Here is a 25,958-nt window from a genome sequence, read left to right on the forward strand (position 1 = left end):
ACCTCACTTTTTTTTTTTTTTTTTTTTTTTTTTTTTATATCTAAAAGGGCGGGAAAACGCCACCGGCCGACAGGGCTCCGCCCACACCCCCTTTTTTTCACTAGCTTTTCTCTTTGACACGCTTAGAAAGAGTGCACCCTTCCCGGAGACGCTGCAATACCGGGGCGATGCGCGGAGCGGACGGAGCGAGCCCCTGTTCCGACTCCCTGTTGCAAAAATCCGTTTAATATGTTGTCCTCGCATGGAGGACATATCAGATATTAAACTGATAAGAACAGATACTACACTTGATCTTAGCCAAAAGGCCGAGAAGCGATGACCGCATTATCGGACGCCCCCCGCGCGCGGACCCTCCGTGCACCGGCTGGGCCACTCGGTCGCCACACCAAGAACGGCCGAAACTACGGAAGCGGAAAGCCCAGGCCAGAAGCCGCAGAGGAAGCGGGGACGGAAGCGGAAAGCCCAGGCCAAAAGCCGCAGAGGAAGCGGGGACGGAAGCGGAAAGCCCAGGCCAAAAGCCGCAGAGGAAGCGGGGACGGAAGCGGAAAGCCCAGGCCAAAAGCCGCAGAGGAAGCGGGGACGGAAGCGGAAAGCCCAGGCCAAAAGCCGCAGAGGAAGCGGGGACGGAAGCGGAAAGCCCAGGCCAAAAGCCGCAGAGGAAGCGGGGACGGAAGCGGAAAGCCCAGGCCAAAAGCCGCAGAGGAAGCGGGACGGAAGCGGAAAGCCCAGGCCAAAAGGCAACAGAATTGAAACGGCTACAGAAGAAGCAAAGACAAAAGCCTTACCCGCACGCACGCACGCACGCACGCACGCACGCACGCACGCACCTAACCCCAAAGCCAAGCAGGGACGGAAGCCGAAAGCCAAGGCCAAAAGCCGCAGAAGAAGCGGGGACGGAAGAGGAAATCAAAGGAAAAGGCAACAGAATTGAAACGGCTACAGAAGATGCAAAAACAAAACCTGCCTTGCACGCACGCACGCACGCACGCACGCACGCAACCCCAAAGCCAACCTTACCCTGCTTTTGTCACACGTCCATCAGGCTCTGCCCTCCCTCGGGCAAAGCCTCCCAAAAATACCACGTTCCACTCGTCGGCGTTCCCCTCCACGGAAGTCTTTAGTAAAAGGCGAAAGGCTTGTGCGTGCTGAAGGGGAACCAGAGTGCCGATTTGAAACGGCCCAAACGGCCTACCCCCAACCCCTCCGTTGGCCCTGACTCACCCGTCCGCGGCGGCGAACCGCATCCTTATCGGGAAAAAAAGGCGCGGAAACGCCACGGGCCTGCGGAGGGGCTCGGCCCGCCCGCCCGCTTGGCTTCTCTTTTATCGCCGCAATTTCTCCATTTCACGTATCGCTTTTTCTCGATTAAGATCCCTACGTGTTTATCGTATGCGCCTTCCAGCCAGTCGACTCCGTGTTGGTGTGGGCTGACACGGCGATAAAAAACTCATTCCGATTGCCTTCCCATTTTTCACCTCGGCCGCTGACTGTCAGCCAGTTCTCTCTCTCTCTCTCTCTCTCTCTCTCTCTCTCTCTCTCTCTCTCTCTCTCTCTCACTCACTCACTCACTCACTCACTCACTCACTCACAGCCCCCCCCCCTTTGAGGTCACTCACCTCACTTTTTTTTTTTTTTTTTTTTATATCTAAAAGGGCGGGAAAACGCCACCGGCCGACAGGGCTCCGCCCACACCCCCTTTTTTTCACTAGCTTTTCTCTTTGACACGCTTAGAAAGAGTGCACCCTTCCCGGAGACGCTGCAATACCGGGGCGATGCGCGGAGCGGACGGAGCGAGCCCCTGTTCCGACTCCCTGTTGCAAAAATCCGTTTAATATGTTGTCCTCGCATGGAGGACATATCAGATATTAAACTGATAAGAACAGATACTACACTTGATCTTAGCCAAAAGGCCGAGAAGCGATGACCGCATTATCGGACGCCCCCCGCGCGCGGACCCTCCGTGCACCGGCTGGGCCACTCGGTCGCCACACCAAGAACGGCCGAAACTACGGAAGCGGAAAGCCCAGGCCAGAAGCCGCAGAGGAAGCGGGGACGGAAGCGGAAAGCCCAGGCCAAAAGCCGCAGAGGAAGCGGGGACGGAAGCGGAAAGCCCAGGCCAAAAGCCGCAGAGGAAGCGGGGACGGAAGCGGAAAGCCCAGGCCAAAAGCCGCAGAGGAAGCGGGACGGAAGCGGAAAGCCCAGGCCAAAAGGCAACAGAATTGAAACGGCTACAGAAGAAGCAAAGACAAAAGCCTTACGCACGCACGCACGCACGCACGCACGCACGCACCTAACCCCAAAGCCAAGCAGGGACGGAAGCCGAAAGCCAAGGCCAAAAGCCGCAGAAGAAGCGGGGACGGAAGAGGAAATCAAAGGAAAAGGCAACAGAATTGAAACGGCTACAGAAGATGCAAAAACAAAACCTGCCTTGCACGCACGCACGCACGCACGCACGCACGCAACCCCAAAGCCAACCTTACCCTGCTTTTGTCACACGTCCATCAGGCTCTGCCCTCCCTCGGGCAAAGCCTAAAATACCACGTTCCACTCGTCGGCGTTCCCCTCCACGGAAGTCTTTAGTAAAAGGCGAAAGGCTTGTGCGTGCTGAAGGGGAACCAGAGTGCCGATTTGAAACGGCCCAAACGGCCTACCCCCAACCCCTCCGTTGGCCCTGACTCACCCGTCCGCGGCGGCGAACCGCATCCTTATCGGGAAAAAAAGGCGCGGAAACGCCACGGGCCTGCGGAGGGGCTCGGCCCGCCCGCCCGCTTGGCTTCTCTTTTATCGCCGCAATTTCTCCATTTCACGGATCGCTTTTTCTCGATTAAGATCCCTACGTGTTTATCGTATGCGCCTTCCAGCCAGTCGACTCCGTGTTGGTGTGGGCTGACACGGCGATAAAAAACTCATTCCGATTGCCTTCCCATTTTTCACCTCGGCCGCTGACTGTCAGCCAGTTCTCTCTCTCTCTCTCTCTCTCTCTCTCTCTCTCTCTCTCTCTCTCTCTCTCTCTCTCACTCACTCACTCACTCACTCACTCACTCACTCACAGCCCCCCCCCCTTTGAGGTCACTCACCTCACTTTTTTTTTTTTTTTTTTTTTTTTTTTTATATCTAAAAGGGCGGGAAAACGCCACCGGCCGACAGGGCTCCGCCCACACCCCCTTTTTTTCACTAGCTTTTCTCTTTGACACGCTTAGAAAGAGTGCACCCTTCCCGGAGACGCTGCAATACCGGGGCGATGCGCGGAGCGGACGGAGCGAGCCCCTGTTCCGACTCCCTGTTGCAAAAATCCGTTTAATATGTTGTCCTCGCATGGAGGACATATCAGATATTAAACTGATAAGAACAGATACTACACTTGATCTTAGCCAAAAGGCCGAGAAGCGATGACCGCATTATCGGACGCCCCCCGCGCGCGGACCCTCCGTGCACCGGCTGGGCCACTCGGTCGCCACACCAAGAACGGCCGAAACTACGGAAGCGGAAAGCCCAGGCCAGAAGCCGCAGAGGAAGCGGGGACGGAAGCGGAAAGCCCAGGCCAAAAGCCGCAGAGGAAGCGGGGACGGAAGCGGAAAGCCCAGGCCAAAAGCCGCAGAGGAAGCGGGGACGGAAGCGGAAAGCCCAGGCCAAAAGCCGCAGAGGAAGCGGGACGGAAGCGGAAAGCCCAGGCCAAAAGGCAACAGAATTGAAACGGCTACAGAAGAAGCAAAGACAAAAGCCTTACCCGCACGCACGCACGCACGCACGCACGCACGCACGCACGCACCTAACCCCAAAGCCAAGCAGGGACGGAAGCCGAAAGCCAAGGCCAAAAGCCGCAGAAGAAGCGGGGACGGAAGAGGAAATCAAAGGAAAAGGCAACAGAATTGAAACGGCTACAGAAGATGCAAAAACAAAACCTGCCTTGCACGCACGCACGCACGCACGCACGCACGCAACCCCAAAGCCAACCTTACCCTGCTTTTGTCACACGTCCATCAGGCTCTGCCCTCCCTCGGGCAAAGCCTCCCAAAAATACCACGTTCCACTCGTCGGCGTTCCCCTCCACGGAAGTCTTTAGTAAAAGGCGAAAGGCTTGTGCGTGCTGAAGGGGAACCAGAGTGCCGATTTGAAACGGCCCAAACGGCCTACCCCCAACCCCTCCGTTGGCCCTGACTCACCCGTCCGCGGCGGCGAACCGCATCCTTATCGGGAAAAAAAGGCGCGGAAACGCCACGGGCCTGCGGAGGGGCTCGGCCCGCCCGCCCGCTTGGCTTCTCTTTTATCGCCGCAATTTCTCCATTTCACGGATCGCTTTTTCTCGATTAAGATCCCTACGTGTTTATCGTATGCGCCTTCCAGCCAGTCGACTCCGTGTTGGTGTGGGCTGACACGGCGATAAAAAACTCATTCCGATTGCCTTCCCATTTTTCACCTCGGCCGCTGACTGTCAGCCAGTCTCTCTCTCTCTCTCTCTCTCTCTCTCTCTCTCTCTCTCTCTCTCTCTCTCTCTCTCTCACTCACTCACTCACTCACTCACTCACTCACTCACAGCCCCCCCCCCTTTGAGGTCACTCACCTCACTTTTTTTTTTTTTTTTTTTTTTTTTTTTATATCTAAAAGGGCGGGAAAACGCCACCGGCCGACAGGGCTCCGCCCACACCCCCTTTTTTTCACTAGCTTTTCTCTTTGACACGCTTAGAAAGAGTGCACCCTTCCCGGAGACGCTGCAATACCGGGGCGATGCGCGGAGCGGACGGAGCGAGCCCCTGTTCCGACTCCCTGTTGCAAAAATCCGTTTAATATGTTGTCCTCGCATGGAGGACATATCAGATATTAAACTGATAAGAACAGATACTACACTTGATCTTAGCCAAAAGGCCGAGAAGCGATGACCGCATTATCGGACGCCCCCCGCGCGCGGACCCTCCGTGCACCGGCTGGGCCACTCGGTCGCCACACCAAGAACGGCCGAAACTACGGAAGCGGAAAGCCCAGGCCAGAAGCCGCAGAGGAAGCGGGGACGGAAGCGGAAAGCCCAGGCCAAAAGCCGCAGAGGAAGCGGGGACGGAAGCGGAAAGCCCAGGCCAAAAGCCGCAGAGGAAGCGGGGACGGAAGCGGAAAGCCCAGGCCAAAAGCCGCAGAGGAAGCGGGACGGAAGCGGAAAGCCCAGGCCAAAAGGCAACAGAATTGAAACGGCTACAGAAGAAGCAAAGACAAAAGCCTTACCCGCACGCACGCACGCACGCACGCACGCACGCACGCACCTAACCCCAAAGCCAAGCAGGGACGGAAGCCGAAAGCCAAGGCCAAAAGCCGCAGAAGAAGCGGGGACGGAAGAGGAAATCAAAGGAAAAGGCAACAGAATTGAAACGGCTACAGAAGATGCAAAAACAAAACCTGCCTTGCACGCACGCACGCACGCACGCACGCACGCAACCCCAAAGCCAACCTTACCCTGCTTTTGTCACACGTCCATCAGGCTCTGCCCTCCCTCGGGCAAAGCCTCCCAAAAATACCACGTTCCACTCGTCGGCGTTCCCCTCCACGGAAGTCTTTAGTAAAAGGCGAAAGGCTTGTGCGTGCTGAAGGGGAACCAGAGTGCCGATTTGAAACGGCCCAAACGGCCTACCCCCAACCCCTCCGTTGGCCCTGACTCACCCGTCCGCGGCGGCGAACCGCATCCTTATCGGGAAAAAAAGGCGCGGAAACGCCACGGGCCTGCGGAGGGGCTCGGCCCGCCCGCCCGCTTGGCTTCTCTTTTATCGCCGCAATTTCTCCATTTCACGGATCGCTTTTTCTCGATTAAGATCCCTACGTGTTTATCGTATGCGCCTTCCAGCCAGTCGACTCCGTGTTGGTGTGGGCTGACACGGCGATAAAAAACTCATTCCGATTGCCTTCCCATTTTTCACCTCGGCCGCTGACTGTCAGCCAGTTCTCTCTCTCTCTCTCTCTCTCTCTCTCTCTCTCTCTCTCTCTCTCTCTCTCTCTCTCTCACTCACTCACTCACTCACTCACTCACTCACTCACTCACTCACAGCCCCCCCCCCTTTGAGGTCACTCACCTCACTTTTTTTTTTTTTTTTTTTTATATCTAAAAGGGCGGGAAAACGCCACCGGCCGACAGGGCTCCGCCCACACCCCCTTTTTTTCACTAGCTTTTCTCTTTGACACGCTTAGAAAGAGTGCACCCTTCCCGGAGACGCTGCAATACCGGGGCGATGCGCGGAGCGGACGGAGCGAGCCCCTGTTCCGACTCCCTGTTGCAAAAATCCGTTTAATATGTTGTCCTCGCATGGAGGACATATCAGATATTAAACTGATAAGAACAGATTTTTTTTTTTTTTTTTTTTTTTTTTTTTCTTCTAAAAAAAAAGAAAAAGAAGTATTGATCAATTCGTAAAAACTTTCAAATAAAAGACAATCCACAAGACAGTCCGATACAAGTACAGAATCCCCACAAGGGGGTACAGGACAAAAGCCGCCGAGGCGGCGCACATAACAATTGCCCCCTAGGGGGTTACAAGTGGAAGTCCAAGTTCGACGGGGTCCATCTAGGCTTCCGCCCCGATGGCTCCGTCTCCCTCTCCTCCCGTCGTCCTCGCCAGTGGAGTCGAGCGACTGGCCCTCTGCCCTCTATCGCGACGGCCCCTGGGAAGGCACCATCCCTTCGCCACTTCTCCCAGGCTGCCCTTCGGCGAGGATTTCCTATCCTCTTGCGAGGATTCCAAATCCTGGTAGTCCGGCCCTCCGTCCGTCCAACCGTTGGTTCCCTCCGGCGGCCTGGCCCGCCTCTGGGTTACCAGCAACGTTGGGTGCCGAAGCACCCAACGTTCTGAAAAGGGGACAAGTCCCCGTCTGGCGTCGGGGCCGAAACCCCCAGGCAAACGACCGCTTCGACCCACCCCCGTCACCGGATCCCTATCAGGCGATCCAGTATCGACGGGGGCGGGCCAATATCTGCTCGATATGAGCAGATACTCACTTGATCTTAGCCAAAAGGCCGAGAAGCGATGACCGCATTATCGGACGCCCCCCGCGCGCGGACCCTCCGTGCACCGGCTGGGCCACTCGGTCGCCACACCAAGAACGGCCGAAACTACGGAAGCGGAAAGCCCAGGCCAGAAGCCGCAGAGGAAGCGGGGACGGAAGCGGAAAGCCCAGGCCAAAAGCCGCAGAGGAAGCGGGGACGGAAGCGGAAAGCCCAGGCCAAAAGCCGCAGAGGAAGCGGGGACGGAAGCGGAAAGCCCAGGCCAAAAGCCGCAGAGGAAGCGGGACGGAAGCGGAAAGCCCAGGCCAAAAGGCAACAGAATTGAAACGGCTACAGAAGAAGCAAAGACAAAAGCCTTACGCACGCACGCACGCACGCACGCACGCACGCACGCACGCACGCACCTAACCCCAAAGCCAAGCAGGGACGGAAGCCGAAAGCCAAGGCCAAAAGCCGCAGAAGAAGCGGGGACGGAAGAGGAAATCAAAGGAAAAGGCAACAGAATTGAAACGGCTACAGAAGATGCAAAAACAAAACCTGCCTTGCACGCACGCACGCACGCACGCAACCCCAAAGCCAACCTTACCCTGCTTTTGTCACACGTCCATCAGGCTCTGCCCTCCCTCGGGCAAAGCCTCCCAAAAATACCACGTTCCACTCGTCGGCGTTCCCCTCCACGGAAGTCTTTAGTAAAAGGCGAAAGGCTTGTGCGTGCTGAAGGGGAACCAGAGTGCCGATTTGAAACGGCCCAAACGGCCTACCCCCAACCCCTCCGTTGGCCCTGACTCACCCGTCCGCGGCGGCGAACCGCATCCTTATCGGGAAAAAAAGGCGCGGAAACGCCACGGGCCTGCGGAGGGGCTCGGCCCGCCCGCCCGCTTGGCTTCTCTTTTATCGCCGCAATTTCTCCATTTCACGTATCGCTTTTTCTCGATTAAGATCCCTACGTGTTTATCGTATGCGCCTTCCAGCCAGTCGACTCCGTGTTGGTGTGGGCTGACACGGCGATAAAAAACTCATTCCGATTGCCTTCCCATTTTTCACCTCGGCCGCTGACTGTCAGCCAGTTCTCTCTCTCTCTCTCTCTCTCTCTCTCTCTCTCTCTCTCTCTCTCTCTCTCTCTCTCTCTCACTCACTCACTCACTCACTCACTCACTCACTCACAGCCCCCCCCCCTTTGAGGTCACTCACCTCACTTTTTTTTTTTTTTTTTTTTATATCTAAAAGGGCGGGAAAACGCCACCGGCCGACAGGGCTCCGCCCACACCCCCTTTTTTTCACTAGCTTTTCTCTTTGACACGCTTAGAAAGAGTGCACCCTTCCCGGAGACGCTGCAATACCGGGGCGATGCGCGGAGCGGACGGAGCGAGCCCCTGTTCCGACTCCCTGTTGCAAAAATCCGTTTAATATGTTGTCCTCGCATGGAGGACATATCAGATATTAAACTGATAAGAACAGATTTTTTTTTTTTTTTTTTTTTTTTTTTTTCTTCTAAAAAAAAAGAAAAAGAAGTATTGATCAATTCGTAAAAACTTTCAAATAAAAGACAATCCACAAGACAGTCCGATACAAGTACAGAATCCCCACAAGGGGGTACAGGACAAAAGCCGCCGAGGCGGCGCACATAACAATTGCCCCCTAGGGGGTTACAAGTGGAAGTCCAAGTTCGACGGGGTCCATCTAGGCTTCCGCCCCGATGGCTCCGTCTCCCTCTCCTCCCGTCGTCCTCGCCAGTGGAGTCGAGCGACTGGCCCTCTGCCCTCTATCGCGACGGCCCCTGGGAAGGCACCATCCCTTCGCCACTTCTCCCAGGCTGCCCTTCGGCGAGGATTTCCTATCCTCTTGCGAGGATTCCAAATCCTGGTAGTCCGGCCCTCCGTCCGTCCAACCGTTGGTTCCCTCCGGCGGCCTGGCCCGCCTCTGGGTTACCAGCAACGTTGGGTGCCGAAGCACCCAACGTTCTGAAAAGGGGACAAGTCCCCGTCTGGCGTCGGGGCCGAAACCCCCAGGCAAACGACCGCTTCGACCCACCCCCGTCACCGGATCCCTATCAGGCGATCCAGTATCGACGGGGGCGGGCCAATATCTGCTCGATATGAGCAGATACTCACTTGATCTTAGCCAAAAGGCCGAGAAGCGATGACCGCATTATCGGACGCCCCCCGCGCGCGGACCCTCCGTGCACCGGCTGGGCCACTCGGTCGCCACACCAAGAACGGCCGAAACTACGGAAGCGGAAAGCCCAGGCCAGAAGCCGCAGAGGAAGCGGGGACGGAAGCGGAAAGCCCAGGCCAAAAGCCGCAGAGGAAGCGGGGACGGAAGCGGAAAGCCCAGGCCAAAAGCCGCAGAGGAAGCGGGGACGGAAGCGGAAAGCCCAGGCCAAAAGCCGCAGAGGAAGCGGGACGGAAGCGGAAAGCCCAGGCCAAAAGGCAACAGAATTGAAACGGCTACAGAAGAAGCAAAGACAAAAGCCTTACCCGCACGCACGCACGCACGCACGCACGCACGCACGCACGCACGCACCTAACCCCAAAGCCAAGCAGGGACGGAAGCCGAAAGCCAAGGCCAAAAGCCGCAGAAGAAGCGGGGACGGAAGAGGAAATCAAAGGAAAAGGCAACAGAATTGAAACGGCTACAGAAGATGCAAAAACAAAACCTGCCTTGCACGCACGCACGCACGCACGCAACCCCAAAGCCAACCTTACCCTGCTTTTGTCACACGTCCATCAGGCTCTGCCCTCCCTCGGGCAAAGCCTCCCAAAAATACCACGTTCCACTCGTCGGCGTTCCCCTCCACGGAAGTCTTTAGTAAAAGGCGAAAGGCTTGTGCGTGCTGAAGGGGAACCAGAGTGCCGATTTGAAACGGCCCAAACGGCCTACCCCCAACCCCTCCGTTGGCCCTGACTCACCCGTCCGCGGCGGCGAACCGCATCCTTATCGGGAAAAAAAGGCGCGGAAACGCCACGGGCCTGCGGAGGGGCTCGGCCCGCCCGCCCGCTTGGCTTCTCTTTTATCGCCGCAATTTCTCCATTTCACGTATCGCTTTTTCTCGATTAAGATCCCTACGTGTTTATCGTATGCGCCTTCCAGCCAGTCGACTCCGTGTTGGTGTGGGCTGACACGGCGATAAAAAACTCATTCCGATTGCCTTCCCATTTTTCACCTCGGCCGCTGACTGTCAGCCAGTTCTCTCTCTCTCTCTCTCTCTCTCTCTCTCTCTCTCTCTCTCTCTCTCTCTCTCTCTCTCACTCACTCACTCACTCACTCACTCACTCACTCACAGCCCCCCCCCCTTTGAGGTCACTCACCTCACTTTTTTTTTTTTTTTTTTTTATATCTAAAAGGGCGGGAAAACGCCACCGGCCGACAGGGCTCCGCCCACACCCCCTTTTTTTCACTAGCTTTTCTCTTTGACACGCTTAGAAAGAGTGCACCCTTCCCGGAGACGCTGCAATACCGGGGCGATGCGCGGAGCGGACGGAGCGAGCCCCTGTTCCGACTCCCTGTTGCAAAAATCCGTTTAATATGTTGTCCTCGCATGGAGGACATATCAGATATTAAACTGATAAGAACAGATACTACACTTGATCTTAGCCAAAAGGCCGAGAAGCGATGACCGCATTATCGGACGCCCCCCGCGCGCGGACCCTCCGTGCACCGGCTGGGCCACTCGGTCGCCACACCAAGAACGGCCGAAACTACGGAAGCGGAAAGCCCAGGCCAGAAGCCGCAGAGGAAGCGGGGACGGAAGCGGAAAGCCCAGGCCAAAAGCCGCAGAGGAAGCGGGGACGGAAGCGGAAAGCCCAGGCCAAAAGCCGCAGAGGAAGCGGGGACGGAAGCGGAAAGCCCAGGCCAAAAGCCGCAGAGGAAGCGGGACGGAAGCGGAAAGCCCAGGCCAAAAGGCAACAGAATTGAAACGGCTACAGAAGAAGCAAAGACAAAAGCCTTACCCGCACGCACGCACGCACGCACGCACGCACCTAACCCCAAAGCCAAGCAGGGACGGAAGCCGAAAGCCAAGGCCAAAAGCCGCAGAAGAAGCGGGGACGGAAGAGGAAATCAAAGGAAAAGGCAACAGAATTGAAACGGCTACAGAAGATGCAAAAACAAAACCTGCCTTGCACGCACGCACGCACGCACGCACGCACGCAACCCCAAAGCCAACCTTACCCTGCTTTTGTCACACGTCCATCAGGCTCTGCCCTCCCTCGGGCAAAGCCTCCCAAAAATACCACGTTCCACTCGTCGGCGTTCCCCTCCACGGAAGTCTTTAGTAAAAGGCGAAAGGCTTGTGCGTGCTGAAGGGGAACCAGAGTGCCGATTTGAAACGGCCCAAACGGCCTACCCCCAACCCCTCCGTTGGCCCTGACTCACCCGTCCGCGGCGGCGAACCGCATCCTTATCGGGAAAAAAAGGCGCGGAAACGCCACGGGCCTGCGGAGGGGCTCGGCCCGCCCGCCCGCTTGGCTTCTCTTTTATCGCCGCAATTTCTCCATTTCACGTATCGCTTTTTCTCGATTAAGATCCCTACGTGTTTATCGTATGCGCCTTCCAGCCAGTCGACTCCGTGTTGGTGTGGGCTGACACGGCGATAAAAAACTCATTCCGATTGCCTTCCCATTTTTCACCTCGGCCGCTGACTGTCAGCCAGTTCTCTCTCTCTCTCTCTCTCTCTCTCTCTCTCTCTCTCTCTCTCTCTCTCTCTCTCACTCACTCACTCACTCACTCACTCACTCACTCACAGCCCCCCCCCCTTTGAGGTCACTCACCTCACTTTTTTTTTTTTTTTTTTTTTTTTTTTTATATCTAAAAGGGCGGGAAAACGCCACCGGCCGACAGGGCTCCGCCCACACCCCCTTTTTTTCACTAGCTTTTCTCTTTGACACGCTTAGAAAGAGTGCACCCTTCCCGGAGACGCTGCAATACCGGGGCGATGCGCGGAGCGGACGGAGCGAGCCCCTGTTCCGACTCCCTGTTGCAAAAATCCGTTTAATATGTTGTCCTCGCATGGAGGACATATCAGATATTAAACTGATAAGAACAGATACTACACTTGATCTTAGCCAAAAGGCCGAGAAGCGATGACCGCATTATCGGACGCCCCCCGCGCGCGGACCCTCCGTGCACCGGCTGGGCCACTCGGTCGCCACACCAAGAACGGCCGAAACTACGGAAGCGGAAAGCCCAGGCCAGAAGCCGCAGAGGAAGCGGGGACGGAAGCGGAAAGCCCAGGCCAAAAGCCGCAGAGGAAGCGGGGACGGAAGCGGAAAGCCCAGGCCAAAAGCCGCAGAGGAAGCGGGGACGGAAGCGGAAAGCCCAGGCCAAAAGCCGCAGAGGAAGCGGGACGGAAGCGGAAAGCCCAGGCCAAAAGGCAACAGAATTGAAACGGCTACAGAAGAAGCAAAGACAAAAGCCTTACCCGCACGCACGCACGCACGCACGCACGCACCTAACCCCAAAGCCAAGCAGGGACGGAAGCCGAAAGCCAAGGCCAAAAGCCGCAGAAGAAGCGGGGACGGAAGAGGAAATCAAAGGAAAAGGCAACAGAATTGAAACGGCTACAGAAGATGCAAAAACAAAACCTGCCTTGCACGCACGCACGCACGCACGCACGCACGCAACCCCAAAGCCAACCTTACCCTGCTTTTGTCACACGTCCATCAGGCTCTGCCCTCCCTCGGGCAAAGCCTCCCAAAAATACCACGTTCCACTCGTCGGCGTTCCCCTCCACGGAAGTCTTTAGTAAAAGGCGAAAGGCTTGTGCGTGCTGAAGGGGAACCAGAGTGCCGATTTGAAACGGCCCAAACGGCCTACCCCCAACCCCTCCGTTGGCCCTGACTCACCCGTCCGCGGCGGCGAACCGCATCCTTATCGGGAAAAAAAGGCGCGGAAACGCCACGGGCCTGCGGAGGGGCTCGGCCCGCCCGCCCGCTTGGCTTCTCTTTTATCGCCGCAATTTCTCCATTTCACGTATCGCTTTTTCTCGATTAAGATCCCTACGTGTTTATCGTATGCGCCTTCCAGCCAGTCGACTCCGTGTTGGTGTGGGCTGACACGGCGATAAAAAACTCATTCCGATTGCCTTCCCATTTTTCACCTCGGCCGCTGACTGTCAGCCAGTTCTCTCTCTCTCTCTCTCTCTCTCTCTCTCTCTCTCTCTCTCTCTCTCTCTCTCTCTCTCACTCACTCACTCACTCACTCACTCACTCACTCACAGCCCCCCCCCCTTTGAGGTCACTCACCTCACTTTTTTTTTTTTTTTTTTTTATATCTAAAAGGGCGGGAAAACGCCACCGGCCGACAGGGCTCCGCCCACACCCCCTTTTTTTCACTAGCTTTTCTCTTTGACACGCTTAGAAAGAGTGCACCCTTCCCGGAGACGCTGCAATACCGGGGCGATGCGCGGAGCGGACGGAGCGAGCCCCTGTTCCGACTCCCTGTTGCAAAAATCCGTTTAATATGTTGTCCTCGCATGGAGGACATATCAGATATTAAACTGATAAGAACAGATTTTTTTTTTTTTTTTTTTTTTTTTTTTTCTTCTAAAAAAAAAGAAAAAGAAGTATTGATCAATTCGTAAAAACTTTCAAATAAAAGACAATCCACAAGACAGTCCGATACAAGTACAGAATCCCCACAAGGGGGTACAGGACAAAAGCCGCCGAGGCGGCGCACATAACAATTGCCCCCTAGGGGGTTACAAGTGGAAGTCCAAGTTCGACGGGGTCCATCTAGGCTTCCGCCCCGATGGCTCCGTCTCCCTCTCCTCCCGTCGTCCTCGCCAGTGGAGTCGAGCGACTGGCCCTCTGCCCTCTATCGCGACGGCCCCTGGGAAGGCACCATCCCTTCGCCACTTCTCCCAGGCTGCCCTTCGGCGAGGATTTCCTATCCTCTTGCGAGGATTCCAAATCCTGGTAGTCCGGCCCTCCGTCCGTCCAACCGTTGGTTCCCTCCGGCGGCCTGGCCCGCCTCTGGGTTACCAGCAACGTTGGGTGCCGAAGCACCCAACGTTCTGAAAAGGGGACAAGTCCCCGTCTGGCGTCGGGGCCGAAACCCCCAGGCAAACGACCGCTTCGACCCACCCCCGTCACCGGATCCCTATCAGGCGATCCAGTATCGACGGGGGCGGGCCAATATCTGCTCGATATGAGCAGATACTCACTTGATCTTAGCCAAAAGGCCGAGAAGCGATGACCGCATTATCGGACGCCCCCCGCGCGCGGACCCTCCGTGCACCGGCTGGGCCACTCGGTCGCCACACCAAGAACGGCCGAAACTACGGAAGCGGAAAGCCCAGGCCAGAAGCCGCAGAGGAAGCGGGGACGGAAGCGGAAAGCCCAGGCCAAAAGCCGCAGAGGAAGCGGGGACGGAAGCGGAAAGCCCAGGCCAAAAGCCGCAGAGGAAGCGGGGACGGAAGCGGAAAGCCCAGGCCAAAAGCCGCAGAGGAAGCGGGACGGAAGCGGAAAGCCCAGGCCAAAAGGCAACAGAATTGAAACGGCTACAGAAGAAGCAAAGACAAAAGCCTTACCCGCACGCACGCACGCACGCACGCACGCACGCACGCACGCACGCACCTAACCCCAAAGCCAAGCAGGGACGGAAGCCGAAAGCCAAGGCCAAAAGCCGCAGAAGAAGCGGGGACGGAAGAGGAAATCAAAGGAAAAGGCAACAGAATTGAAACGGCTACAGAAGATGCAAAAACAAAACCTGCCTTGCACGCACGCACGCACGCACGCAACCCCAAAGCCAACCTTACCCTGCTTTTGTCACACGTCCATCAGGCTCTGCCCTCCCTCGGGCAAAGCCTCCCAAAAATACCACGTTCCACTCGTCGGCGTTCCCCTCCACGGAAGTCTTTAGTAAAAGGCGAAAGGCTTGTGCGTGCTGAAGGGGAACCAGAGTGCCGATTTGAAACGGCCCAAACGGCCTACCCCCAACCCCTCCGTTGGCCCTGACTCACCCGTCCGCGGCGGCGAACCGCATCCTTATCGGGAAAAAAAGGCGCGGAAACGCCACGGGCCTGCGGAGGGGCTCGGCCCGCCCGCCCGCTTGGCTTCTCTTTTATCGCCGCAATTTCTCCATTTCACGTATCGCTTTTTCTCGATTAAGATCCCTACGTGTTTATCGTATGCGCCTTCCAGCCAGTCGACTCCGTGTTGGTGTGGGCTGACACGGCGATAAAAAACTCATTCCGATTGCCTTCCCATTTTTCACCTCGGCCGCTGACTGTCAGCCAGTTCTCTCTCTCTCTCTCTCTCTCTCTCTCTCTCTCTCTCTCTCTCTCTCTCTCTCTCTCTCACTCACTCACTCACTCACTCACTCACTCACTCACAGCCCCCCCCCCTTTGAGGTCACTCACCTCACTTTTTTTTTTTTTTTTTTTTATATCTAAAAGGGCGGGAAAACGCCACCGGCCGACAGGGCTCCGCCCACACCCCCTTTTTTTCACTAGCTTTTCTCTTTGACACGCTTAGAAAGAGTGCACCCTTCCCGGAGACGCTGCAATACCGGGGCGATGCGCGGAGCGGACGGAGCGAGCCCCTGTTCCGACTCCCTGTTGCAAAAATCCGTTTAATATGTTGTCCTCGCATGGAGGACATATCAGATATTAAACTGATAAGAACAGATACTACACTTGATCTTAGCCAAAAGGCCGAGAAGCGATGACCGCATTATCGGACGCCCCCCGCGCGCGGACCCTCCGTGCACCGGCTGGGCCACTCGGTCGCCACACCAAGAACGGCCGAAACTACGGAAGCGGAAAGCCCAGGCCAGAAGCCGCAGAGGAAGCGGGGACGGAAGCGGAAAGCCCAGGCCAAAAGCCGCAGAGGAAGCGGGGACGGAAGCGGAAAGCCCAGGCCAAAAGCCGCAGAGGAAGCGGGGACGGAAGCGGAAAGCCCAGGCCAAAAGCCGCAGAGGAAGCGGGACGGAAGCGGAAAGCCCAGGCCAAAAGGCAACAGAATTGAAACGGCTACAGAAGAAGCAAAGACAAAAGCCTTACCCGCACGCACGCACGCACGCACGCACGCACCTAACCCCAAAGCCAAGCAGGGACGGAAGCCGAAAGCCAAGGCCAAAAGCCGCAGAAGAAGCGGGGACGGAAGAGGAAATCAAAGGAAAAGGCAACAGAATTGAAACGGCTACAGAAGATGCAAAAACAAAACCTGCCTTGCACGCACGCACGCACGCACGCACGCACGCAACCCCAAAGCCAACCTTACCCTGCTTTTGTCACACGTCCATCAGGCTCTGCCCTCCCTCGGGCAAAGCCTCCCAAAAATACCACGTTCCACTCGTCGGCGTTCCCCTCCACGGAAGTCTTTAGTAAAAGGCGAAAGGCTTGTGCGTGCTGAAGGGGAACCAGAGTGCCGATTTGAAACGGCCCAAACGGCCTACCCCCAACCCCTCCGTTGGCCCTGACTCACCCGTCCGCGGCGGCGAACCGCATCCTTATCGGGAAAAAAAGGCGCGGAAACGCCACGGGCCTGCGGAGGGGCTCGGCCCGCCCGCCCGCTTGGCTTCTCTTTTATCGCCGCAATTTCTCCATTTCACGTATCGCTTTTTCTCGATTAAGATCCCTACGTGTTTATCGTATGCGCCTTCCAGCCAGTCGACTCCGTGTTGGTGTGGGCTGACACGGCGATAAAAAACTCATTCCGATTGCCTTCCCATTTTTCACCTCGGCCGCTGACTGTCAGCCAGTTCTCTCTCTCTCTCTCTCTCTCTCTCTCTCTCTCTCTCTCTCTCTCTCTCTCTCTCACTCACTCACTCACTCACTCACTCACTCACTCACAGCCCCCCCCCCTTTGAGGTCACTCACCTCACTTTTTTTTTTTTTTTTTTTTTTTTTTTTATATCTAAAAGGGCGGGAAAACGCCACCGGCCGACAGGGCTCCGCCCACACCCCCTTTTTTTCACTAGCTTTTCTCTTTGACACGCTTAGAAAGAGTGCACCCTTCCCGGAGACGCTGCAATACCGGGGCGATGCGCGGAGCGGACGGAGCGAGCCCCTGTTCCGACTCCCTGTTGCAAAAATCCGTTTAATATGTTGTCCTCGCATGGAGGACATATCAGATATTAAACTGATAAGAACAGATACTACACTTGATCTTAGCCAAAAGGCCGAGAAGCGATGACCGCATTATCGGACGCCCCCCGCGCGCGGACCCTCCGTGCACCGGCTGGGCCACTCGGTCGCCACACCAAGAACGGCCGAAACTACGGAAGCGGAAAGCCCAGGCCAGAAGCCGCAGAGGAAGCGGGGACGGAAGCGGAAAGCCCAGGCCAAAAGCCGCAGAGGAAGCGGGGACGGAAGCGGAAAGCCCAGGCCAAAAGCCGCAGAGGAAGCGGGGACGGAAGCGGAAAGCCCAGGCCAAAAGCCGCAGAGGAAGCGGGACGGAAGCGGAAAGCCCAGGCCAAAAGGCAACAGAATTGAAACGGCTACAGAAGAAGCAAAGACAAAAGCCTTACCCGCACGCACGCACGCACGCACGCACGCACCTAACCCCAAAGCCAAGCAGGGACGGAAGCCGAAAGCCAAGGCCAAAAGCCGCAGAAGAAGCGGGGACGGAAGAGGAAATCAAAGGAAAAGGCAACAGAATTGAAACGGCTACAGAAGATGCAAAAACAAAACCTGCCTTGCACGCACGCACGCACGCACGCACGCACGCAACCCCAAAGCCAACCTTACCCTGCTTTTGTCACACGTCCATCAGGCTCTGCCCTCCCTCGGGCAAAGCCTCCCAAAAATACCACGTTCCACTCGTCGGCGTTCCCCTCCACGGAAGTCTTTAGTAAAAGGCGAAAGGCTTGTGCGTGCTGAAGGGGAACCAGAGTGCCGATTTGAAACGGCCCAAACGGCCTACCCCCAACCCCTCCGTTGGCCCTGACTCACCCGTCCGCGGCGGCGAACCGCATCCTTATCGGGAAAAAAAGGCGCGGAAACGCCACGGGCCTGCGGAGGGGCTCGGCCCGCCCGCCCGCTTGGCTTCTCTTTTATCGCCGCAATTTCTCCATTTCACGTATCGCTTTTTCTCGATTAAGATCCCTACGTGTTTATCGTATGCGCCTTCCAGCCAGTCGACTCCGTGTTGGTGTGGGCTGACACGGCGATAAAAAACTCATTCCGATTGCCTTCCCATTTTTCACCTCGGCCGCTGACTGTCAGCCAGTTCTCTCTCTCTCTCTCTCTCTCTCTCTCTCTCTCTCTCTCTCTCTCTCTCTCTCTCACTCACTCACTCACTCACTCACTCACTCACTCACAGCCCCCCCCCCTTTGAGGTCACTCACCTCACTTTTTTTTTTTTTTTTTTTTTTTTTTTTTATATCTAAAAGGGCGGGAAAACGCCACCGGCCGACAGGGCTCCGCCCACACCCCCTTTTTTTCACTAGCTTTTCTCTTTGACACGCTTAGAAAGAGTGCACCCTTCCCGGAGACGCTGCAATACCGGGGCGATGCGCGGAGCGGACGGAGCGAGCCCCTGTTCCGACTCCCTGTTGCAAAAATCCGTTTAATATGTTGTCCTCGCATGGAGGACATATCAGATATTAAACTGATAAGAACAGATACTACACTTGATCTTAGCCAAAAGGCCGAGAAGCGATGACCGCATTATCGGACGCCCCCCGCGCGCGGACCCTCCGTGCACCGGCTGGGCCACTCGGTCGCCACACCAAGAACGGCCGAAACTACGGAAGCGGAAAGCCCAGGCCAGAAGCCGCAGAGGAAGCGGGGACGGAAGCGGAAAGCCCAGGCCAAAAGCCGCAGAGGAAGCGGGGACGGAAGCGGAAAGCCCAGGCCAAAAGCCGCAGAGGAAGCGGGGACGGAAGCGGAAAGCCCAGGCCAAAAGCCGCAGAGGAAGCGGGACGGAAGCGGAAAGCCCAGGCCAAAAGGCAACAGAATTGAAACGGCTACAGAAGAAGCAAAGACAAAAGCCTTACCCGCACGCACGCACGCACGCACGCACGCACCTAACCCCAAAGCCAAGCAGGGACGGAAGCCGAAAGCCAAGGCCAAAAGCCGCAGAAGAAGCGGGGACGGAAGAGGAAATCAAAGGAAAAGGCAACAGAATTGAAACGGCTACAGAAGATGCAAAAACAAAACCTGCCTTGCACGCACGCACGCACGCACGCACGCACGCAACCCCAAAGCCAACCTTACCCTGCTTTTGTCACACGTCCATCAGGCTCTGCCCTCCCTCGGGCAAAGCCTCCCAAAAATACCACGTTCCACTCGTCGGCGTTCCCCTCCACGGAAGTCTTTAGTAAAAGGCGAAAGGCTTGTGCGTGCTGAAGGGGAACCAGAGTGCCGATTTGAAACGGCCCAAACGGCCTACCCCCAACCCCTCCGTTGGCCCTGACTCACCCGTCCGCGGCGGCGAACCGCATCCTTATCGGGAAAAAAAGGCGCGGAAACGCCACGGGCCTGCGGAGGGGCTCGGCCCGCCCGCCCGCTTGGCTTCTCTTTTATCGCCGCAATTTCTCCATTTCACGGATCGCTTTTTCTCGATTAAGATCCCTACGTGTTTATCGTATGCGCCTTCCAGCCAGTCGACTCCGTGTTGGTGTGGGCTGACACGGCGATAAAAAACTCATTCCGATTGCCTTCCCATTTTTCACCTCGGCCGCTGACTGTCAGCCAGTTCTCTCTCTCTCTCTCTCTCTCTCTCTCTCTCTCTCTCTCTCTCTCTCTCTCTCTCTCTCTCTCACTCACTCACTCACTCACTCACTCACTCACTCACTCACAGCCCCCCCCCCTTTGAGGTCACTCACCTCACTTTTTTTTTTTTTTTTTTTTTTTTTTTTTATATCTAAAAGGGCGGGAAAACGCCACCGGCCGACAGGGCTCCGCCCACACCCCCTTTTTTTCACTAGCTTTTCTCTTTGACACGCTTAGAAAGAGTGCACCCTTCCCGGAGACGCTGCAATACCGGGGCGATGCGCGGAGCGGACGGAGCGAGCCCCTGTTCCGACTCCCTGTTGCAAAAATCCGTTTAATATGTTGTCCTCGCATGGAGGACATATCAGATATTAAACTGATAAGAACAGATACTACACTTGATCTTAGCCAAAAGGCCGAGAAGCGATGACCGCATTATCGGACGCCCCCCGCGCGCGGACCCTCCGTGCACCGGCTGGGCCACTCGGTCGCCACACCAAGAACGGCCGAAACTACGGAAGCGGAAAGCCCAGGCCAGAAGCCGCAGAGGAAGCGGGGACGGAAGCGGAAAGCCCAGGCCAAAAGCCGCAGAGGAAGCGGGGACGGAAGCGGAAAGCCCAGGCCAAAAGCCGCAGAGGAAGCGGGGACGGAAGCGGAAAGCCCAGGCCAAAAGCCGCAGAGGAAGCGGGGACGGAAGCGGAAAGCCCAGGCCAAAAGCCGCAGAGGAAGCGGGGACGGAAGCGGAAAGCCCAGGCCAAAAGCCGCAGAGGAAGCGGGGACGGAAGCGGAAAGCCCAGGCCAAAAGCCGCAGAGGAAGCGGGACGGAAGCGGAAAGCCCAGGCCAAAAGGCAACAGAATTGAAACGGCTACAGAAGAAGCAAAGACAAAAGCCTTACCCGCACGCACGCACGCACGCACGCACGCACGCACCTAACCCCAAAGCCAAGCAGGGACGGAAGCCGAAAGCCAAGGCCAAAAGCCGCAGAAGAAGCGGGGACGGAAGAGGAAATCAAAGGAAAAGGCAACAGAATTGAAACGGCTACAGAAGATGCAAAAACAAAACCTGCCTTGCACGCACGCACGCACGCACGCACGCACGCAACCCCAAAGCCAACCTTACCCTGCTTTTGTCACACGTCCATCAGGCTCTGCCCTCCCTCGGGCAAAGCCTCCCAAAAATACCACGTTCCACTCGTCGGCGTTCCCCTCCACGGAAGTCTTTAGTAAAAGGCGAAAGGCTTGTGCGTGCTGAAGGGGAACCAGAGTGCCGATTTGAAACGGCCCAAACGGCCTACCCCCAACCCCTCCGTTGGCCCTGACTCACCCGTCCGCGGCGGCGAACCGCATCCTTATCGGGAAAAAAAGGCGCGGAAACGCCACGGGCCTGCGGAGGGGCTCGGCCCGCCCGCCCGCTTGGCTTCTCTTTTATCGCCGCAATTTCTCCATTTCACGGATCGCTTTTTCTCGATTAAGATCCCTACGTGTTTATCGTATGCGCCTTCCAGCCAGTCGACTCCGTGTTGGTGTGGGCTGACACGGCGATAAAAAACTCATTCCGATTGCCTTCCCATTTTTCACCTCGGCCGCTGACTGTCAGCCAGTTCTCTCTCTCTCTCTCTCTCTCTCTCTCTCTCTCTCTCTCTCTCTCTCTCTCTCTCTCTCACTCACTCACTCACTCACTCACTCACTCACTCACTCACTCACAGCCCCCCCCCCTTTGAGGTCACTCACCTCACTTTTTTTTTTTTTTTTTTTTATATCTAAAAGGGCGGGAAAACGCCACCGGCCGACAGGGCTCCGCCCACACCCCCTTTTTTTCACTAGCTTTTCTCTTTGACACGCTTAGAAAGAGTGCACCCTTCCCGGAGACGCTGCAATACCGGGGCGATGCGCGGAGCGGACGGAGCGAGCCCCTGTTCCGACTCCCTGTTGCAAAAATCCGTTTAATATGTTGTCCTCGCATGGAGGACATATCAGATATTAAACTGATAAGAACAGATACTACACTTGATCTTAGCCAAAAGGCCGAGAAGCGATGACCGCATTATCGGACGCCCCCCGCGCGCGGACCCTCCGTGCACCGGCTGGGCCACTCGGTCGCCACACCAAGAACGGCCGAAACTACGGAAGCGGAAAGCCCAGGCCAGAAGCCGCAGAGGAAGCGGGGACGGAAGCGGAAAGCCCAGGCCAAAAGCCGCAGAGGAAGCGGGGACGGAAGCGGAAAGCCCAGGCCAAAAGCCGCAGAGGAAGCGGGGACGGAAGCGGAAAGCCCAGGCCAAAAGCCGCAGAGGAAGCGGGACGGAAGCGGAAAGCCCAGGCCAAAAGGCAACAGAATTGAAACGGCTACAGAAGAAGCAAAGACAAAAGCCTTACCCGCACGCACGCACGCACGCACGCACGCACCTAACCCCAAAGCCAAGCAGGGACGGAAGCCGAAAGCCAAGGCCAAAAGCCGCAGAAGAAGCGGGGACGGAAGAGGAAATCAAAGGAAAAGGCAACAGAATTGAAACGGCTACAGAAGATGCAAAAACAAAACCTGCCTTGCACGCACGCACGCACGCACGCACGCACGCAACCCCAAAGCCAACCTTACCCTGCTTTTGTCACACGTCCATCAGGCTCTGCCCTCCCTCGGGCAAAGCCTCCCAAAAATACCACGTTCCACTCGTCGGCGTTCCCCTCCACGGAAGTCTTTAGTAAAAGGCGAAAGGCTTGTGCGTGCTGAAGGGGAACCAGAGTGCCGATTTGAAACGGCCCAAACGGCCTACCCCCAACCCCTCCGTTGGCCCTGACTCACCCGTCCGCGGCGGCGAACCGCATCCTTATCGGGAAAAAAAGGCGCGGAAACGCCACGGGCCTGCGGAGGGGCTCGGCCCGCCCGCCCGCTTGGCTTCTCTTTTATCGCCGCAATTTCTCCATTTCACGGATCGCTTTTTCTCGATTAAGATCCCTACGTGTTTATCGTATGCGCCTTCCAGCCAGTCGACTCCGTGTTGGTGTGGGCTGACACGGCGATAAAAAACTCATTCCGATTGCCTTCCCATTTTTCACCTCGGCCGCTGACTGTCAGCCAGTTCTCTCTCTCTCTCTCTCTCTCTCTCTCTCTCTCTCTCTCTCTCTCTCTCTCTCTCTCTCTCTCACTCACTCACTCACTCACTCACTCACTCACTCACTCACAGCCCCCCCCCCTTTGAGGTCACTCACCTCACTTTTTTTTTTTTTTTTTTTTTTTTTTTTATATCTAAAAGGGCGGGAAAACGCCACCGGCCGACAGGGCTCCGCCCACACCCCCTTTTTTTCACTAGCTTTTCTCTTTGACACGCTTAGAAAGAGTGCACCCTTCCCGGAGACGCTGCAATACCGGGGCGATGCGCGGAGCGGACGGAGCGAGCCCCTGTTCCGACTCCCTGTTGCAAAAATCCGTTTAATATGTTGTCCTCGCATGGAGGACATATCAGATATTAAACTGATAAGAACAGATACTACACTTGATCTTAGCCAAAAGGCCGAGAAGCGATGACCGCATTATCGGACGCCCCCCGCGCGCGGACCCTCCGTGCACCGGCTGGGCCACTCGGTCGCCACACCAAGAACGGCCGAAACTACGGAAGCGGAAAGCCCAGGCCAGAAGCCGCAGAGGAAGCGGGGACGGAAGCGGAAAGCCCAGGCCAAAAGCCGCAGAGGAAGCGGGGACGGAAGCGGAAAGCCCAGGCCAAAAGCCGCAGAGGAAGCGGGGACGGAAGCGGAAAGCCCAGGCCAAAAGCCGCAGAGGAAGCGGGGACGGAAGCGGAAAGCCCAGGCCAAAAGCCGCAGAGGAAGCGGGGACGGAAGCGGAAAGCCCAGGCCAAAAGCCGCAGAGGAAGCGGGGACGGAAGCGGAAAGCCCAGGCCAAAAGCCGCAGAGGAAGCGGGACGGAAGCGGAAAGCCCAGGCCAAAAGGCAACAGAATTGAAACGGCTACAGAAGAAGCAAAGACAAAAGCCTTACCCGCACGCACGCACGCACGCACGCACGCACGCACGCACGCACCTAACCCCAAAGCCAAGCAGGGACGGAAGCCGAAAGCCAAGGCCAAAAGCCGCAGAAGAAGCGGGGACGGAAGAGGAAATCAAAGGAAAAGGCAACAGAATTGAAACGGCTACAGAAGATGCAAAAACAAAACCTGCCTTGCACGCACGCACGCACGCACGCACGCACGCACGCAACCCCAAAGCCAACCTTACCCTGCTTTTGTCACACGTCCATCAGGCTCTGCCCTCCCTCGGGCAAAGCCTCCCAAAAATACCACCACTCGTCGGCGTTCCCCTCCACGGAAGTCTTTAGTAAAAGGCGAAAGGCTTGTGCGTGCTGAAGGGGAACCAGAGTGCCGATTTGAAACGGCCCAAACGGCCTACCCCCAACCCCTCCGTTGGCCCTGACTCACCCGTCCGCGGCGGCGAACCGCATCCTTATCGGGAAAAAAAGGCGCGGAAACGCCACGGGCCTGCGGAGGGGCTCGGCCCGCCCGCCCGCTTGGCTTCTCTTTTATCGCCGCAATTTCTCCATTTCACGTATCGCTTTTTCTCGATTAAGATCCCTACGTGTTTATCGTATGCGCCTTCCAGCCAGTCGACTCCGTGTTGGTGTGGGCTGACACGGCGATAAAAAACTCATTCCGATTGCCTTCCCATTTTTCACCTCGGCCGCTGACTGTCAGCCAGTTCTCTCTCTCTCTCTCTCTCTCTCTCTCTCTCTCTCTCTCTCTCTCTCTCTCTCTCTCTCACTCACTCACTCACTCACTCACTCACTCACTCACAGCCCCCCCCCCCCTTTGAGGTCACTCACCTCACTTTTTTTTTTTTTTTTTTTTATATCTAAAAGGGCGGGAAAACGCCACCCGGCCGACAGGGCTCCGCCCACACCCCCTTTTTTTTCACTAGCTTTTCTCTTTGACACGCTTAGAAAGAGTGCACCCTTCCCGGAGACGCTGCAATACCGGGGCGATGCGCGGAGCGGACGGAGCGAGCCCCTGTTCCGACTCCCTGTTGCAAAAATCCGTTTAATATGTTGTCCTCGCATGGAGGACATATCAGATATTAAACTGATAAGAACAGATACTACACTTGATCTTAGCCAAAAGGCCGAGAAGCGATGACCGCATTATCGGACGCCCCCCGCGCGCGGACCCTCCGTGCACCGGCTGGGCCACTCGGTCGCCACACCAAGAACGGCCGAAACTACGGAAGCGGAAAGCCCAGGCCAGAAGCCGCAGAGGAAGCGGGGGACGGAAGCGGAAAGCCCAGGCCAAAAGCCGCAGAGGAAGCGGGGACGGAAGCGGAAAGCCCAGGCCAAAAGCCGCAGAGGAAGCGGGGACGGAAGCGGAAAGCCCAGGCCAAAAGCCGCAGAGGAAGCGGGACGGAAGCGGAAAGCCCAGGCCAAAAGGCAACAGAATTGAAACGGCTACAGAAGAAGCAAAGACAAAAGCCTTACCCGCACGCACGCACGCACGCACGCACGCACCTAACCCCAAAGCCAAGCAGGGACGGAAGCCGAAAGCCAAGGCCAAAAGCCGCAGAAGAAGCGGGGACGGAAGAGGAAATCAAAGGAAAAGGCAACAGAATTGAAACGGCTACAGAAGATGCAAAAACAAAACCTGCCTTGCACGCACGCACGCACGCACGCACGCACGCAACCCCAAAGCCAACCTTACCCTGCTTTTGTCACACGTCCATCAGGCTCTGCCCTCCCTCGGGCAAAGCCTCCCAAAAATACCACGTTCCACTCGTCGGCGTTCCCCTCCACGGAAGTCTTTAGTAAAAGGCGAAAGGCTTGTGCGTGCTGAAGGGGAACCAGAGTGCCGATTTGAAACGGCCCAAACGGCCTACCCCCAACCCCTCCGTTGGCCCTGACTCACCCGTCCGCGGCGGCGAACCGCATCCTTATCGGGAAAAAAAGGCGCGGAAACGCCACGGGCCTGCGGAGGGGCTCGGCCCGCCCGCCCGCTTGGCTTCTCTTTTATCGCCGCAATTTCTCCATTTCACGTATCGCTTTTTCTCGATTAAGATCCCTACGTGTTTATCGTATGCGCCTTCCAGCCAGTCGACTCCGTGTTGGTGTGGGCTGACACGGCGATAAAAAACTCATTCCGATTGCCTTCCCATTTTTCACCTCGGCCGCTGACTGTCAGCCAGTTCTCTCTCTCTCTCTCTCTCTCTCTCTCTCTCTCTCTCTCTCTCTCTCTCTCTCTCTCTCTCACTCACTCACTCACTCACTCACTCACTCACTCACAGCCCCCCCCCCTTTGAGGTCACTCACCTCACTTTTTTTTTTTTTTTTTTTTATATCT

At 56.6% G+C, this 25,958-nt stretch overlaps 29 non-coding genes and 3 pseudogenes across 29 annotated transcripts; all 32 read right to left on the minus strand.

Moving 5' to 3' along the window:
* Nucleotides 1-126: 126 nt before the first annotated feature.
* Nucleotides 127-317, minus strand: LOC134013466 (U2 spliceosomal RNA). Its single transcript, XR_009928954.1, has one exon. It is a non-coding gene; the product is annotated as a U2 spliceosomal RNA (small nuclear RNA).
* Nucleotides 318-1,047: 730 nt separating this feature from the next.
* LOC134013339 (U5 spliceosomal RNA) lies at nt 1,048-1,165 on the minus strand. Its single transcript, XR_009928829.1, has one exon. It is a non-coding gene; the product is annotated as a U5 spliceosomal RNA (small nuclear RNA).
* Nucleotides 1,166-1,731: 566 nt separating this feature from the next.
* On the minus strand, nt 1,732-1,922 carry LOC134013467 (U2 spliceosomal RNA). Its single transcript, XR_009928955.1, has one exon. It is a non-coding gene; the product is annotated as a U2 spliceosomal RNA (small nuclear RNA).
* Nucleotides 1,923-2,507: 585 nt separating this feature from the next.
* LOC134013442 (U5 spliceosomal RNA) lies at nt 2,508-2,624 on the minus strand. Its single transcript, XR_009928930.1, has one exon. It is a non-coding gene; the product is annotated as a U5 spliceosomal RNA (small nuclear RNA).
* Nucleotides 2,625-3,200: 576 nt separating this feature from the next.
* On the minus strand, nt 3,201-3,391 carry LOC134013161 (U2 spliceosomal RNA). The gene has a single exon (XR_009928681.1). It is a non-coding gene; the product is annotated as a U2 spliceosomal RNA (small nuclear RNA).
* Nucleotides 3,392-3,989: 598 nt separating this feature from the next.
* Nucleotides 3,990-4,107, minus strand: LOC134013340 (U5 spliceosomal RNA). Its single transcript, XR_009928830.1, has one exon. It is a non-coding gene; the product is annotated as a U5 spliceosomal RNA (small nuclear RNA).
* Nucleotides 4,108-4,684: 577 nt separating this feature from the next.
* On the minus strand, nt 4,685-4,875 carry LOC134013162 (U2 spliceosomal RNA). Its single transcript, XR_009928682.1, has one exon. It is a non-coding gene; the product is annotated as a U2 spliceosomal RNA (small nuclear RNA).
* Nucleotides 4,876-5,469: 594 nt separating this feature from the next.
* On the minus strand, nt 5,470-5,587 carry LOC134013341 (U5 spliceosomal RNA). Its single transcript, XR_009928831.1, has one exon. It is a non-coding gene; the product is annotated as a U5 spliceosomal RNA (small nuclear RNA).
* Nucleotides 5,588-6,165: 578 nt separating this feature from the next.
* Nucleotides 6,166-6,372, minus strand: LOC134013253 (U2 spliceosomal RNA; annotated as a pseudogene).
* Nucleotides 6,373-7,592: 1,220 nt separating this feature from the next.
* Nucleotides 7,593-7,710, minus strand: LOC134013342 (U5 spliceosomal RNA). The gene has a single exon (XR_009928832.1). It is a non-coding gene; the product is annotated as a U5 spliceosomal RNA (small nuclear RNA).
* Nucleotides 7,711-8,282: 572 nt separating this feature from the next.
* On the minus strand, nt 8,283-8,489 carry LOC134013254 (U2 spliceosomal RNA; annotated as a pseudogene).
* A 1,222-nt stretch (nt 8,490-9,711) lies between these two features.
* LOC134013343 (U5 spliceosomal RNA) lies at nt 9,712-9,829 on the minus strand. The gene has a single exon (XR_009928833.1). It is a non-coding gene; the product is annotated as a U5 spliceosomal RNA (small nuclear RNA).
* A 570-nt stretch (nt 9,830-10,399) lies between these two features.
* LOC134013163 (U2 spliceosomal RNA) lies at nt 10,400-10,590 on the minus strand. The gene has a single exon (XR_009928683.1). It is a non-coding gene; the product is annotated as a U2 spliceosomal RNA (small nuclear RNA).
* Nucleotides 10,591-11,176: 586 nt separating this feature from the next.
* LOC134013344 (U5 spliceosomal RNA) lies at nt 11,177-11,294 on the minus strand. Its single transcript, XR_009928834.1, has one exon. It is a non-coding gene; the product is annotated as a U5 spliceosomal RNA (small nuclear RNA).
* A 574-nt stretch (nt 11,295-11,868) lies between these two features.
* LOC134013164 (U2 spliceosomal RNA) lies at nt 11,869-12,059 on the minus strand. Its single transcript, XR_009928684.1, has one exon. It is a non-coding gene; the product is annotated as a U2 spliceosomal RNA (small nuclear RNA).
* Nucleotides 12,060-12,645: 586 nt separating this feature from the next.
* LOC134013345 (U5 spliceosomal RNA) lies at nt 12,646-12,763 on the minus strand. Its single transcript, XR_009928835.1, has one exon. It is a non-coding gene; the product is annotated as a U5 spliceosomal RNA (small nuclear RNA).
* A 570-nt stretch (nt 12,764-13,333) lies between these two features.
* Nucleotides 13,334-13,540, minus strand: LOC134013255 (U2 spliceosomal RNA; annotated as a pseudogene).
* A 1,222-nt stretch (nt 13,541-14,762) lies between these two features.
* Nucleotides 14,763-14,880, minus strand: LOC134013346 (U5 spliceosomal RNA). Its single transcript, XR_009928836.1, has one exon. It is a non-coding gene; the product is annotated as a U5 spliceosomal RNA (small nuclear RNA).
* A 570-nt stretch (nt 14,881-15,450) lies between these two features.
* LOC134013165 (U2 spliceosomal RNA) lies at nt 15,451-15,641 on the minus strand. Its single transcript, XR_009928685.1, has one exon. It is a non-coding gene; the product is annotated as a U2 spliceosomal RNA (small nuclear RNA).
* A 586-nt stretch (nt 15,642-16,227) lies between these two features.
* Nucleotides 16,228-16,345, minus strand: LOC134013347 (U5 spliceosomal RNA). The gene has a single exon (XR_009928837.1). It is a non-coding gene; the product is annotated as a U5 spliceosomal RNA (small nuclear RNA).
* Nucleotides 16,346-16,919: 574 nt separating this feature from the next.
* LOC134013167 (U2 spliceosomal RNA) lies at nt 16,920-17,110 on the minus strand. The gene has a single exon (XR_009928687.1). It is a non-coding gene; the product is annotated as a U2 spliceosomal RNA (small nuclear RNA).
* A 586-nt stretch (nt 17,111-17,696) lies between these two features.
* Nucleotides 17,697-17,814, minus strand: LOC134013348 (U5 spliceosomal RNA). Its single transcript, XR_009928838.1, has one exon. It is a non-coding gene; the product is annotated as a U5 spliceosomal RNA (small nuclear RNA).
* Nucleotides 17,815-18,389: 575 nt separating this feature from the next.
* LOC134013168 (U2 spliceosomal RNA) lies at nt 18,390-18,580 on the minus strand. Its single transcript, XR_009928688.1, has one exon. It is a non-coding gene; the product is annotated as a U2 spliceosomal RNA (small nuclear RNA).
* A 586-nt stretch (nt 18,581-19,166) lies between these two features.
* Nucleotides 19,167-19,284, minus strand: LOC134013350 (U5 spliceosomal RNA). Its single transcript, XR_009928840.1, has one exon. It is a non-coding gene; the product is annotated as a U5 spliceosomal RNA (small nuclear RNA).
* A 587-nt stretch (nt 19,285-19,871) lies between these two features.
* Nucleotides 19,872-20,062, minus strand: LOC134013170 (U2 spliceosomal RNA). Its single transcript, XR_009928690.1, has one exon. It is a non-coding gene; the product is annotated as a U2 spliceosomal RNA (small nuclear RNA).
* Nucleotides 20,063-20,784: 722 nt separating this feature from the next.
* LOC134013351 (U5 spliceosomal RNA) lies at nt 20,785-20,902 on the minus strand. Its single transcript, XR_009928841.1, has one exon. It is a non-coding gene; the product is annotated as a U5 spliceosomal RNA (small nuclear RNA).
* Nucleotides 20,903-21,480: 578 nt separating this feature from the next.
* Nucleotides 21,481-21,671, minus strand: LOC134013171 (U2 spliceosomal RNA). Its single transcript, XR_009928691.1, has one exon. It is a non-coding gene; the product is annotated as a U2 spliceosomal RNA (small nuclear RNA).
* A 586-nt stretch (nt 21,672-22,257) lies between these two features.
* On the minus strand, nt 22,258-22,375 carry LOC134013352 (U5 spliceosomal RNA). The gene has a single exon (XR_009928842.1). It is a non-coding gene; the product is annotated as a U5 spliceosomal RNA (small nuclear RNA).
* A 586-nt stretch (nt 22,376-22,961) lies between these two features.
* Nucleotides 22,962-23,152, minus strand: LOC134013172 (U2 spliceosomal RNA). Its single transcript, XR_009928692.1, has one exon. It is a non-coding gene; the product is annotated as a U2 spliceosomal RNA (small nuclear RNA).
* Nucleotides 23,153-23,886: 734 nt separating this feature from the next.
* Nucleotides 23,887-24,000, minus strand: LOC134013443 (U5 spliceosomal RNA). The gene has a single exon (XR_009928931.1). It is a non-coding gene; the product is annotated as a U5 spliceosomal RNA (small nuclear RNA).
* A 574-nt stretch (nt 24,001-24,574) lies between these two features.
* On the minus strand, nt 24,575-24,765 carry LOC134013173 (U2 spliceosomal RNA). Its single transcript, XR_009928693.1, has one exon. It is a non-coding gene; the product is annotated as a U2 spliceosomal RNA (small nuclear RNA).
* Nucleotides 24,766-25,352: 587 nt separating this feature from the next.
* Nucleotides 25,353-25,470, minus strand: LOC134013353 (U5 spliceosomal RNA). The gene has a single exon (XR_009928843.1). It is a non-coding gene; the product is annotated as a U5 spliceosomal RNA (small nuclear RNA).
* Between the last annotated feature and the right edge of the window lie 488 nt (nt 25,471-25,958).

Source organism: Osmerus eperlanus, chromosome 26, assembly GCF_963692335.1.
Source record: "Osmerus eperlanus chromosome 26, fOsmEpe2.1, whole genome shotgun sequence".
In the NCBI taxonomy this organism is placed as follows: domain Eukaryota; kingdom Metazoa; phylum Chordata; class Actinopteri; order Osmeriformes; family Osmeridae; genus Osmerus; species Osmerus eperlanus.